This window comes from Sceloporus occidentalis, unplaced genomic scaffold, assembly GCF_023333645.1.
Source record: "Sceloporus occidentalis isolate IW3139 unplaced genomic scaffold, rSceOcc1.0.p SCAF_7, whole genome shotgun sequence".
NCBI lineage: Eukaryota > Metazoa > Chordata > Lepidosauria > Squamata > Phrynosomatidae > Sceloporus > Sceloporus occidentalis.
This window is the reverse complement of record NW_028316987.1, coordinates 44,986,134-44,998,609: the sequence shown is the minus strand read 5'-3', so window position 1 is coordinate 44,998,609 and position 12,476 is coordinate 44,986,134.

Genomic DNA, 12,476 nt, shown 5'->3' with positions numbered 1-12,476 from the left:
CAAGTAAGGCATTGGTTTATACCTTTCAGAGCTTCAACAATTTACCTTTTTGAACAGCTACTCCAATAATTCTATAATAATAACTATGATGGCTGGGGATTATGGATAATATAGTCCAAAACACTAATGTTTTCAAAATCTTTATACCCTTATTTTATCTGGTATCTGGGGAATGATATTTTAAACAATCCATAAAACTGGTATTGCATTCTTTCAAATCCCAGGTTGAACTCTTCCTTGAAAACAGTGAATGTGGGCCTGCTACTTCTGACAAAGGGGTTTATCACACAGGGGACAACTGGAAGTATAAACTATCATTAACCTGTGATAATCCTGCAATTCTGCTAATGATTTTCACACAACATCATGTTCAAAGTTATATTATCCCATGAATAACCCATTATTGTGCAATAGCGCTAATTTTTTTCACATGACATCAAGGTGAAACGTGATTAAAGTGCCATTAACCTGTGAATAACTCATCAAGAAACAGCAGCAAATTATTCATGGGATTTTCCCAAGAATGACATTTTGCTGTTTATTGCCTGTATATTCACAGGATAATGGCTCTTATGTTAATCTAATTTTAATCATGTTTTAATGTCAAAAATTACTGCAGAAATAATGCAGTTTGACACCGCTTTAACTAGCTCAGTACTATGGAATTCTGAGATTTGTAGCTTTGTGGTATATTTAACCTTGTCTGCCAGAGAGCTCTGGTGTCACAACAGACTCCCAGAATTCCATAGCACTGAGTCATAACAGTTAAAGCAGTGTTAAACTGTATTATTTCTGTAGTATAGATGCAGCCTAGGACATTTTGGACTTTAGGAGTACAGCTTTCCACAAAACTTTATCTGGAATCATGTCAAAACTTTGTGTCGGTGCCTTCAAGTCGCCTGTCGTTTTATAGCAATACCAAAGGGTTTTTTCTAAGACAAGGAATACTCAGAGGTTTTGCCAGTTCCTTCCTCTGAAATATACCCTATAGCACCTGTTATTCATTGGTGAGCTCCCATCCAAGTACTAACCAGGGTTGACCCTGCCTAGGTTCCAAGATAAGACAGTGCCTTCACATGCGTGTAAATGTTGGCATGCAAGTTGTTCTGCTTTTATGTAGGTTGCCCAAAGGTGGTATTCTATCCAGGATTAACAAGCCCTATTCCTAAACCATTATTCAAGCGGTTGCACTTCTTGTACTGCCTGTTAGACAATCAGTTGCACAACGGAGTGATACAAACACTGCACTGGTGTAACATTATACCGCACACAACCAGTGAATGGAATCTTGGCCTTTTGTCTTACTCTCAACTTTTTGGAGCTCTATTATAATGAGGCTTCAGGAAAGTGAGAGAAAAGCACTAGCAAGAATAGGTTGCTTCCCAGACATCTCACATTTCTTCACTCACAAATGTTGTTTTTTTCTCTCTCTCCACTATCCAGAGGCTGGAAAAGTTCTTTTTAGTCTACAAGTCCCAGAATCCTCCAGCCAGCAAGAATATGGGACTTATTTGGGGACTTATTGGTGGGTTAAAAACTGCCACTTACGACGCGATCCGTGCATGCTAGGGTTAAGAAGGGGCGTGCTAGGGTTAGGAAGAATCGCCCCTTCCTAACCAGCCCCGGCCCCAACACGTGTGGAGCGCGTCATAAATGGCGGCACCCATCCACATGGGCGCCGCCATTTAGACGTCTTGGACGCATAGTGTCCAGACATGTCACGGTGGAAGTGATGCCGCAAGGGTGGGCTTCGCCCCTTGCGGTGCCACTTCCTCGTTTTGAAAAGGAGCGCCATTTCAGCGCTCCTTTTTTGTTGCAGCCGGAAGCCTTGCGGTCTGGCCGCTGGGGCTTCCCTCCGCAGCGAATGGCGGCGGCAGGAGATCGGCCGCTTGAGGGCAGTCTGTAACCCGCCATAGTCCTCAAAAACAAGTTTTCCAAGTCCATGGGCAAACCTCTCCCTCTAAAGGGTTGCATTCTGCTGAGAGGAATATCTGAATTTGTCAGGGAGCAAGTTCTGCATGGGTGTTATCCAAAAAGGTGGGGGAAGACTTGAGGTCCCCGCCAACAGTGTCAGAATCTCCTTGGTATTTTGTGGGATAATTATTAGCTCAAAAGGAAGTCTGCAAGAGATGGGTAACTTAAGGGGGGGGGTCTTTCCACCTATGTATAGCAGTACTAACTACAGAGAGATTCTGGTATGAATGTTTAAAAGAGTTTTATTTAGAAATGTGCAAAGATGCACACAAACATACCAATCCAGTGCAACTTTAAGAACCATACAAGGCTAACAGAAGGAAAGGAAACGTTGGATAGCGAGGATTTGGGAATTAGAGGGGTGATGATTACCAGTCCTGAGCACAAGATGGAAAACAGAGAGTGGCTCAGACAGAGTCTGGGGGCTATACAGAGAGTGGAGCTCTGATCTGTGGAACAAAGCCTTGGTCTTTACCAATGAATTGATTGTGTGTGGGGCAGGTATTTATATCCTGTTTTGCACCCTCAAGGAGTACTTGACATTCCCACATGTGTAACAACGACTTGATGGGTTTTTCATGGAACTGACAAAAGGATGCTAGAATGACTGCTTTATCTCTGGAGTGCAAAAACATTGGTACAATTCGAGACAACACCTGGACAACCTGATAGAAAGGGTGAATAGGGGCACAGCCTGGGGTGTGGTGGAGTTGTAGTCTTTAACAGCTTTGTGATGGTACTCGCTCAGTCCCCATTCTGCCTGGATATCTGGAAAGCCTGGGGGAGGATGAAGTGATCAGCAAACCCATTCTACATTTATTGCAGTATTATCTATGTTTTTCACATGTCCTTGGGCCACCATGCCTTCCCAACATGAAAATTTCTAGTGTTCCAAAGGTCATTGTGACCTCTTCAAAACATGCCTGATGCTAGATATCAAATATAAAACCCCATATTCAGTGAGAGCAGTGTAGGATATGTCAACATCTGGGGAGATTATTATCTTTTAGGTGACAAATTAAAATCTTTCTCTGCCTTCAGGCATTGATGGGAAGTGACTGAACAGTTTTCAAATATCAGCCTTAGCCAAATTGATTTTCTCTATAATTTCTTTCAGGATAAAGGTATAGTTTTGTATCACATATTGTTTTCATTTTTTTGTTTTGTTTCTAACTTGTCTGCATTTTAATTTCTGAGTCGTTCTAAGTAAAAGGAGTATATTTTTTCTAGTACCATTACTATTATTAATAACAACAGGGATGATATATAAAATGCATGAGCATGTGTATGTGTGTAAAATGTGAAATAAGTGTAATTGTCTTTCCCTGATAAATTCTTTTTAGTATTGACAGTTCTGTTGCCCCTTTGATATATTTCTGTTTTGTCTCATTCTCTGTCAGAACAAAGAAGGATGTCAAAGGAAGGGCAAAGCAGCAAATCAACATCTCAAGTGGAAGACAACAGGATCGCAAACAAGTCATAAACCACCAGAAAACCTACATGATGCTTTCTTGTGGTCTGACCCAATCAGCATGATTGTCCTTTTCCCCAGGATTATTTCTAATCAAATAAACATGTATAAAAATCAAGAGGAAAAGGTACAATAAATTAGCCTGAAAAACTATCAGCTGCCACATAATTTTCAGGATTATGTGTGCCTGTGCTGCAATGTCATTATGGAAAAAGCTTATGATCAGAGATTCATTTTGTCGCCTTCTTGACAATAATGAAAACTAAGATTTATATATATATATATATATATATATATTCCAAAGTGCTACAGAATTTCATAATCTTTCTCATATCCCCATTTTACCAGAATGGTTAACACCAGATTCTCCAAATACCACTTTTATTTATCCATGAATAGATTACTCTGAGGGTTAGGAAGGAATACCAAAACCCAATGAGATACAGTCAAAGTCACTCCAGGGTACATACAGACTATGGATACTTGAGGGGGTGGGGGAATCAGGCAGCTTTCTTCCAACTCTATAATTCTATGAGTTAAGAAATATTAAAGTAGGAGTGGGCTACTTGTAACTCTCCAGATGTTCTTGAATTTAAACTCCCATCAGCCCTAGCCAATATAGCCAATGGTGAGAAATGATGGGAGCTGCTGAGGGCATCTTGAGGGCAATGTTTTCCCGCTCCCAATTTAAAGGAAGAACATGAAAAAGGTGGGCCCAGAGCTGTTGCCATCCTACAAAATGCCCAACAAGGACAATTTGTGCATCATCTCAGAGCCATCAGTACAGCACTGCATACAGCTTCAGTACTAATGACAGGTGGTCTAAGAGTAAATCTGTTCCCCTACACCTTCTCCTAGGTTATTTTGTATGCAATCTATCCATGTTATATAACTAATGTTATCAAATTTGACTTAACTATGTTATTTTGCATTAAAACAAAGGTTTGAAATATTCCAAATTATGACTATTTAAAAGCTGAATGCAGTAACCCCTTTGAAACTACCCCCCTTTTAATACAGCATAAGTAATTAGATTTAAGAGTTTGCTTAATTTAGTTTTATTTAAAAGTTCAATATAATTTAATTTTTGGGTGCTTCCATGTGAGGCTTTTATCATGTGATTGCCCTGCCTCATACGTGGAAATGTATAGGGAGGGAGAAAATGGAAAACTTGCACTTTTTAAAATTGTTGGAACCAGGAGCTATCCACCTGGAAGCATAAATACGTATATTCTTTGGATCTCTGTAGGACTGTCTCCAAACTTGTCATAGCCTTTTAGTGATACATGTAATTTATGGCTAGATGAATTAATTTTTGTCACCCTGCTTCTCAATTTAATTAATTACTTTTAATTACCTCTTCATTTAATTAATTCAGTGCATTTCAACTTTTGATATCATTCAAAATAATAAAGAGAATGGTGCATCCACATCAGCATTCACTAACTAAATCTCTTCTCGTGACCTTTTAATGAAATCAATAATTATATTGGTTTCTTTAGGAAAAATCAAAAACTTTTAACGGCAAATCAAAATTTGTCCTTTGATTATAGGTGGAGCTGACAATAATATAATATGAGGCTAATAGAGGCTAATGTGGCTAACCCACCTGAAACTTTGCCAGTATATTCTCTGCTGAACTAAAGGGGAGTCATTAGAGCTTGGTTATGCAGAATAACTTGGCCCAGCCCGACTCCAGGCTACTGCTGCACTCCTCGCCCAGGGCGCTCGTCCATGGAGATGCTGGGACTTCACGAGGAGCACCAGGAGGAGAGGAAGGCAAGGAACGGGGGGGGGGGGGGGCAGTGAAGAGGAAGAGGAGAAGGAAAGGAAGGCAAGGAACAGTGAGGGTTCTGAGCAAAAGGAAGAGGAGGAGGAGGAGGATGAGAGGAAGACAAGGCAAATGGTGTGACCTTTGTCTTTTAAAAAAAACTGAATGCAGAATCGATAGAATGACTTAGCAATTACTTGCCTTGCAATTAATTGCGAAATCAATCAATCGATTTAGCGATTAATTTTTATTTTTTAAAAAGCAAAAAGACAGCACAGTGTGTGTGTGAGACATCTCCCACCTTTCTGCCATTTGTCCCTCCCCCTTCAAAATGATTCAATTCCGATGTGTAGTTCCCACTTGCTGAACACTCTTCAGAATAGATTCTTTTCAAAAGAACCACTTTGAAAGTAGGAAAAATCGGATTTTTTTCATTTGCCTTATTTCATTGCAATTGATCACACCAGTAGCAAAACTGATTTCAAATGGGAACGAGCGTCATATAATTCGATCGGCATATTTTTTTCATAGTAGGAATGAGCCCTTAAAATGTCTTCTGTCACAAAGGCTGTAAAAACTTTCCAGTTCCTTCCTTCTTGGGTCAAATATCATGAAAAGGAGACCAATCAATGGTTTATTCTACATATTGTTTGGCTTTCAAGCATTCAGTCTAACTGAAACTGTGTTCAGTTGTTTCTTTAAACAAGTTCTACTGTTAGCTTGATAATGAACTGACTAGTAAAGATTCTTTTTCCTTTTAATTCTGATAGCTTTTGTTTATACAGTCGATATCTCACTGTTTCGTATTAGGGTTCTTTTAGAGGAGCATGAACAGTGTTTTTGAATGTGTATATAGCATATACACTGAAAATTGCTATTGATCCTTGAATTTTCAGTTAGTTGGCAGCCCCATGAATCAAATGGCTTGCTATAAATAATTTCTCTTTGAAGCTGTAGTATCAATATAAGTGACTGAGGAGAAATGTTTTGGGGTAATTCTGAACTAAATGTAGACATTTTTGCACTTTTGAACAAATACATAAAGCAAAACTAAGTTATCCCACTACATTCACATGCATCTGACTTTTGCAATGGAGTGTATGTTAGGGAAAAGTTCAAAGAAAAATGTGTATAGTAAAAATCACATTCAAAATGCATGACTATGGAGACCATCTTGCCAAAAACTATTCAATAAAACTTCGTACAGAAATACATGTATTAGGAAATATACACACAAAACATCTACATGCTTTCATGCACATTTTAAACAAATTCCTAAGGATCAGGTAGAACCAGATTGAACTGGATAAATTTTCAAAATTTGGGATAATCTGAATTTAAGAATGGAATAGTCAGAGCTCCAAGTTGACAGACCTGGCCATCCCTAAATATATCTATCAATAATATTAAGTTGCTGGCAGCATGATGGATTCTGCAGTGAATGTTTGTATGTGATTCTGGATTCAGGCACAGTGCTGCTAGTGCCAAAGACCTAGAAGTGTGCCCTATCAAAGCAATGGTTGCAGTTCATTTTATACCCATTGCTTCTTGTTATTTGCTGTAAAGCTGACTTTGATTTATGGTGACCTTTGAAAGAGAGACTTTAAGATCACCAACTGCCCTGCTCCAGTTCTTACCAACTCAGGACTGTGGCTTCCTTGATAGAATCAGTTCAGCTGCAAAGCAGTCATCTTCTTTTCCTACTGCTTTCCACCTTGTCAACCATTATTTTCTTTTCCAGTGAATCATGTCATTTTATGATACGTTGAAAGTACATCAGCCTCAGCTCAGCCATCTTGGCTTCTAGTGGGAACTCAGGCTTGATTTGCTCAAAGGCCCATTCATTTGTTTTTTTAACAGTCTGTGGTATTCTTATCCATGGCTGTTTCATGACTATGAATGTAGTGTGGTACTGTATAATGATTTGAGCACTGGATTATGGCTCTGGAAACCCCATTAATCCTTGGAAGCCCACTGGGTGACCTTAAGCCTCAGAGGAAGGCAAAGGCAAACCACCTCGGGGAATGACTTGAAGGCACAAAACAGTTGTGCCTAGCAGAGATCTATCACCCACAGTAAGTATTCCCCTATGCACTATCTTTGTTTTACATGTTTGCATGTTTCCTATCTTGTTGACCTCCAGATAGGTTGGACTACAACATCCATCACTCACTCCACCCTGCACACCAGAGGGTACAGGACTGAGAAAGGTTGTTGCACAGTAACGAATGGGTGTTCAAAAGTACAGTGGATCCTTGGTACTCGCTGGGATTCGGTTCCAGGAGCCCCCATAGATACTAAAATCAGTGGCTGCTCAAGTTAAATTATTAAATACAAATCATTCAATACAATAGCATAGTAAAATAGTATCATTATATAAACTAATAAAATCAAGTATGGTTTTTAGGGTGTTTGTATATATGTACACACACACACACACACTCGTATTTTCAAAATGTGGATGCTGCATCTGTAGATAAGGAATTCATACTCATTGTATCCTCCTGAATTCATCAGACTGACTGCAGAAAAACAATATAATCACTAGAGGTCACTACACTGTTTAAAAATCCCTTAGGATTAATTCAACTGGGGTTCTTCCATAGTATTTACGCTAGAATGTCCATTCATTCATTAACTTTTTATACAGTGGCTACATAATTCTTACATCATCCTCACCACATCATTGTTCTTAGTGGCTTGTAGAGGGAGAGTCTCTTTCCTGATCATTCTCTCATTCAACCAGCTCCTTGAAAAGCACCAAGAGATCATGTGGCAACACAGTAGGCATGTAAAATTTGGACTCTCTTGTGGCTGCTATTTCTTTTACTTTCTACAGGCAGGGTTGCCCAAATCTGTTCTGCTGTCCCTTGCACGGATGAAAATACCAGAAAGGTGGGAGGACTTATGCCTCAGAACCTTACACTGACATCAACATTGCTCTCCATATCCACAGATTTTTTTTATCCATGGAGTCAAGCATCCACAAATTGAAAATATTCATATATATATATATATATATACATATTGCCAAAAGTAAACTTTTATTTTGCCATTTTATACTGTATAAGGGATACAGTACTACCACATTGTACTTAATGGGACTTGAGCATCCAGAGATTTTAGTAACCACAGGGAATCCTGGAACCAAAACCCAGCAGATAACAAGGGCCCACCAACCCAGCAAATGAGTACTCACTTTATTACTACTGAGAGTGCAAGACATAAAAAGTTTGAGACAAAAATAGCAGGAAGGTCAGGGGACTTATGCCTCAGAATCGTATGATGACATCAATATTGCTCTCTGTCCAAATGCTCCTCTTCTCTTGGAGGATGATAAGGTGATAGTGGCACACAGTTTGGAGGCTCAAGAACTCATTAACAGTCTTTTTAAAATAACATTGCTGTGATGTGTACTTGCCTGGAGACTAAAATACAGCTCTGCTGGTCATCCATTGTCAGTTAATTCTGAATGTGAGGGCTTTTAAGCAGCTGGAAGCCCTATAAATCTTAATTATCCTACTAGGCTAGAAAATCAAAGTCTTAACACATCTGTCTTACGCTGCCTTTCTTAAAGCTGAATCTCCTCCCAAAGAACCTGAAGTTTGACTCTGTGGGCTGAACATCAATTTCTCCTCAAGACTGATAGAGAAGGAAACCATGACATCAAGTGATAGGATTTGGATTCCTATGGCAAGCTTTTCCCAGCACCTTTTCCTAGCACCCCTCTCTAGTAAAATACACACACACACACAAACATTATCTTGGAAGTCCTCCAAAACGTCAAAGCTTAAAACTGGCTTGATGAATGTAGTTCTAAAGCCCCAGTTCCCCTGTCAGTAGGTGGGATACCACATATGATATATGAAAATCTATTACTGCCAATCTGAGCTCTGAGGATGAAACTTCAGGTGATTGGATACTGTCTATGGAGATTGCTGAGGTGTCTTTATGGAGTATGAATTTAACTACATCAGATTAGATCAGATCAGTTTATTGCATTAGTCTATTGGCCGTTTGAAAAAGTTACATATAATAAAACAAGTGGTGTCACCAGGGTTGGCATCACCTGGTGCAGTAACATATGGTGTAACCCTCTCCACTGACCTCCTCCCATACCTTGCAGAAGCCTTAGTAATGTTTTTGTACTAATTTTACGAATAAGCCATAATTCCCGTATGTATCACTGAATGTAATGGCCAGTCGTGACATAAACAACTACCAAAAATAAAGTCATATCTTTAAATTACAATATACACACTTCCTAAATGTATTCACACATATATGGTTTCATGTGGTTAAAGTGAAAAATTGGTAAGATGTGATTTTTAAATAAAAGTCTCTCCTTTCTCCTCCCACTCACACCATCTCTTCCACTGAGCTCCAAAGTTCTAAAGTGATGAAGGTGAAACCTCAGCTTGTTTCTGCCAAAAGTCAGATGTTTGGGAAGCAATGGTGTCACCTCTCCTTTAGGGAGAACCTGGAGGAGGTCGCAACCTCTCTATCCCTCTAATGATGCCCTGAAAAAAACAATACAATTATAAATACTACAATACAGTTATGATAAAAGCATTGCCTTGAACATAACTATATGGCAAAGCTGCTAAGGGGACAGAAATTAGCATGAGAAATAAGTTCCTTGGCTTACTTTTGGCACTGTTTCCTTTTAGTTACTATATCTGATGATGAGACTGTCCTAGGACAAATCAAACTTGCAGCAGGAGCAAGAATTCATATGCTTACTTAATTTTATCTACATTATAATGGAAAACTTCAGATGAAAACCAAACAAAAGGCTTGTCTTGTAGCCTAATTAAGCTACTTGACCCAGGATGGGGCAGATGATATTGGAATGTAATTTCCACAATACTTAAGAAGTATACTTAATGGTGAGGGATAACTGAAATCTAGTCCAATGATATCTGGAGCGCCATACATTCTGCAACATGTACTAGAACAGACAAAGATAGCAACTAGACATTGCAATCTTTGTTGTTCAAGCAAAGCCTGAGGCAGAGTGCATCACACACTGGAAGATCTGAAGCTCTCCGATTGTGGAAACAAAGAAACAATGAGTCCATATCAAAATGGTAGTTTACTCAATGTAAGGATAATCTTAAAGAATAGGATTAAATAATCCAGCTAGTAGTCATAGTGTGTATTATATGTGTTTTATACTGCTGTAAAAATCTAGTGAGGGACAGTACTTGTCTGATGTTTATAACTTGTACTTAGTGGACACAATTCAGCTTAAACTGACGACACCACCACTCTGTCTCTTGTCTGTGTGCTCATGTGCTGCCTATATCTGAATCCAGAGGGACAGAGATTCACAGTTAAGAGATGGAAGGGTTGAAACCTCTTTCCCAGTTAATGCTGATCTCCATATGTCCTAAACATATTCTAAAAGAAATACCAAGAGGTGTACCTTATCCATTTAACATAATATGTTCATTAATGTCCTGACACTCCATGGGCAGGGAAAGATATGCAGCTGGTGCAAGTTGCAAACTAATGGCTATGAAGAGAAGCAAACCAAGACTTCTGATGCATTGGTTGCTGGTTTATCAAAGGAAAGAGCAATTACACATGTGATCATTTTGTTTGAACTTGGAACTTTTGGCAAGCTCTGGTTTCCATTTGTTTTGCATCTAATCAGCAGAGTCTGTATTTTGCTATTGTATGCTAGCTGTTCAGAAGAATCTGGTATCTATCTGCTGAGTCAACATTCAGAGCCCCGTCACATCCTGCATTCACAGCTTTGTACAGCTGTTCCAAACAGAAGAAAACCCTACAGCAACAGCTAGCATGACTGCATAAGAAGAAGGGTAGGGTAAAGGAAAAATTGCCTAATACTAGGTTGAAGCTTGAGTTTAATGTCTTATCTTTATTTATTTATTATCCAAATGTTGCTCAAAGCATTCTGTGATTAATTATCCAAATGCACCTTAGTATGAAATCTATAAAGAGTGTTTTAAAAAAAAACAACCCTGTGCTGCTGGTGGTGCGCCCTCCAATTGTTTCAAGCTTATGGTGACTGTAAGGTGAATCTATCTTACAGTATTCTAGGCAAGATTTCTTCACAGTAGGTTTGCCTTTGCCTTCCTCTGAAGCTGAGAGAGCATGATTTCCCCAAGGTCACCCTGTGGGTTTCTATGGACAAGTGGGGAACTGAACCCTAGTCTCCAGTGTCTTAGTCCAAGCCCCAAACCATGGTGCCGCACTGCCTCTAGAATACAATATAAAAGACATCACTAAAAGGAAAGTTAAAAGTCTTTATTTCAGCAAGTGAGGTCACATTTAGTCTTATTTAAATGACAGATCAGCTACCGTAGGGAAACTCAACCTATAGAGCAGTGATGGTGAGCCTATGGCACGTGTGGGCACATGTGCCGTCACCCCAGCACAGAGTTTGCCAGAATTTGTTACTAGAAAGCCAGAGGGACATGGCACTTTTCAATAAATAAGTGGGTTTTGGGTTGCAGCTTGGGCACTTGGCCTCTAAAATGTTCACCATCACTGCTATAGGGAAACTCAGTCTTAAATGGCTGTCGAATCCAAAAATGAGATATTAACCTGTACATCCATTTCTCATGGTCATTTTATTGATTGAGTGATATAATGATTGAAATTATACCCTGCTTTTCTCTCAAGATGAGATTCAAGGTAGCTTAAAAATAACTTTATTGTTGTAGGTCTTGTTACATGCCCTACCCCTATAGACTACCTTGGCAAATATTCCAGAAAGGACTTTTCCAATAACAGTACCTCAGCCATTCAAAATGGAAATTAGGCTTTCCTCTAAATGGTAGGCAGAAATCCAAAACACACTGCAGAAATAATCCTGTTTGAGACCACTTTAACTGCCCTGGCTCAATACTAGGGAATTTTGGGGACTGTAGTTTTGTGAGACATTGAGCCTTCTCTCCAGCTCTGGTGCCACAGTAAACTACAATTCCCAGGATTCCTTCGCACTTAGCCAGGGCAGTTAAAGAGGTTCAAACTGGATTCTTTCTGCAGTGTGTTTTGGACCCTAGTCTCCAGAGTCATAGTCCTACTGTATGAACTTTTCAATTTCTTCACTCTTTAAATTGGAACAAATCAGACTTACTGTACAGTCTGGTTCTTTGGTTTTATGTTAAAATTTCAGTGTTTTACCATAAGCCTCCTTCATGCAGAGCATGATTTTTACATACCTAATTATTATTAGGTATGTATATTACTATTACTATTACTATTATTATTATTTAGAATTATCCT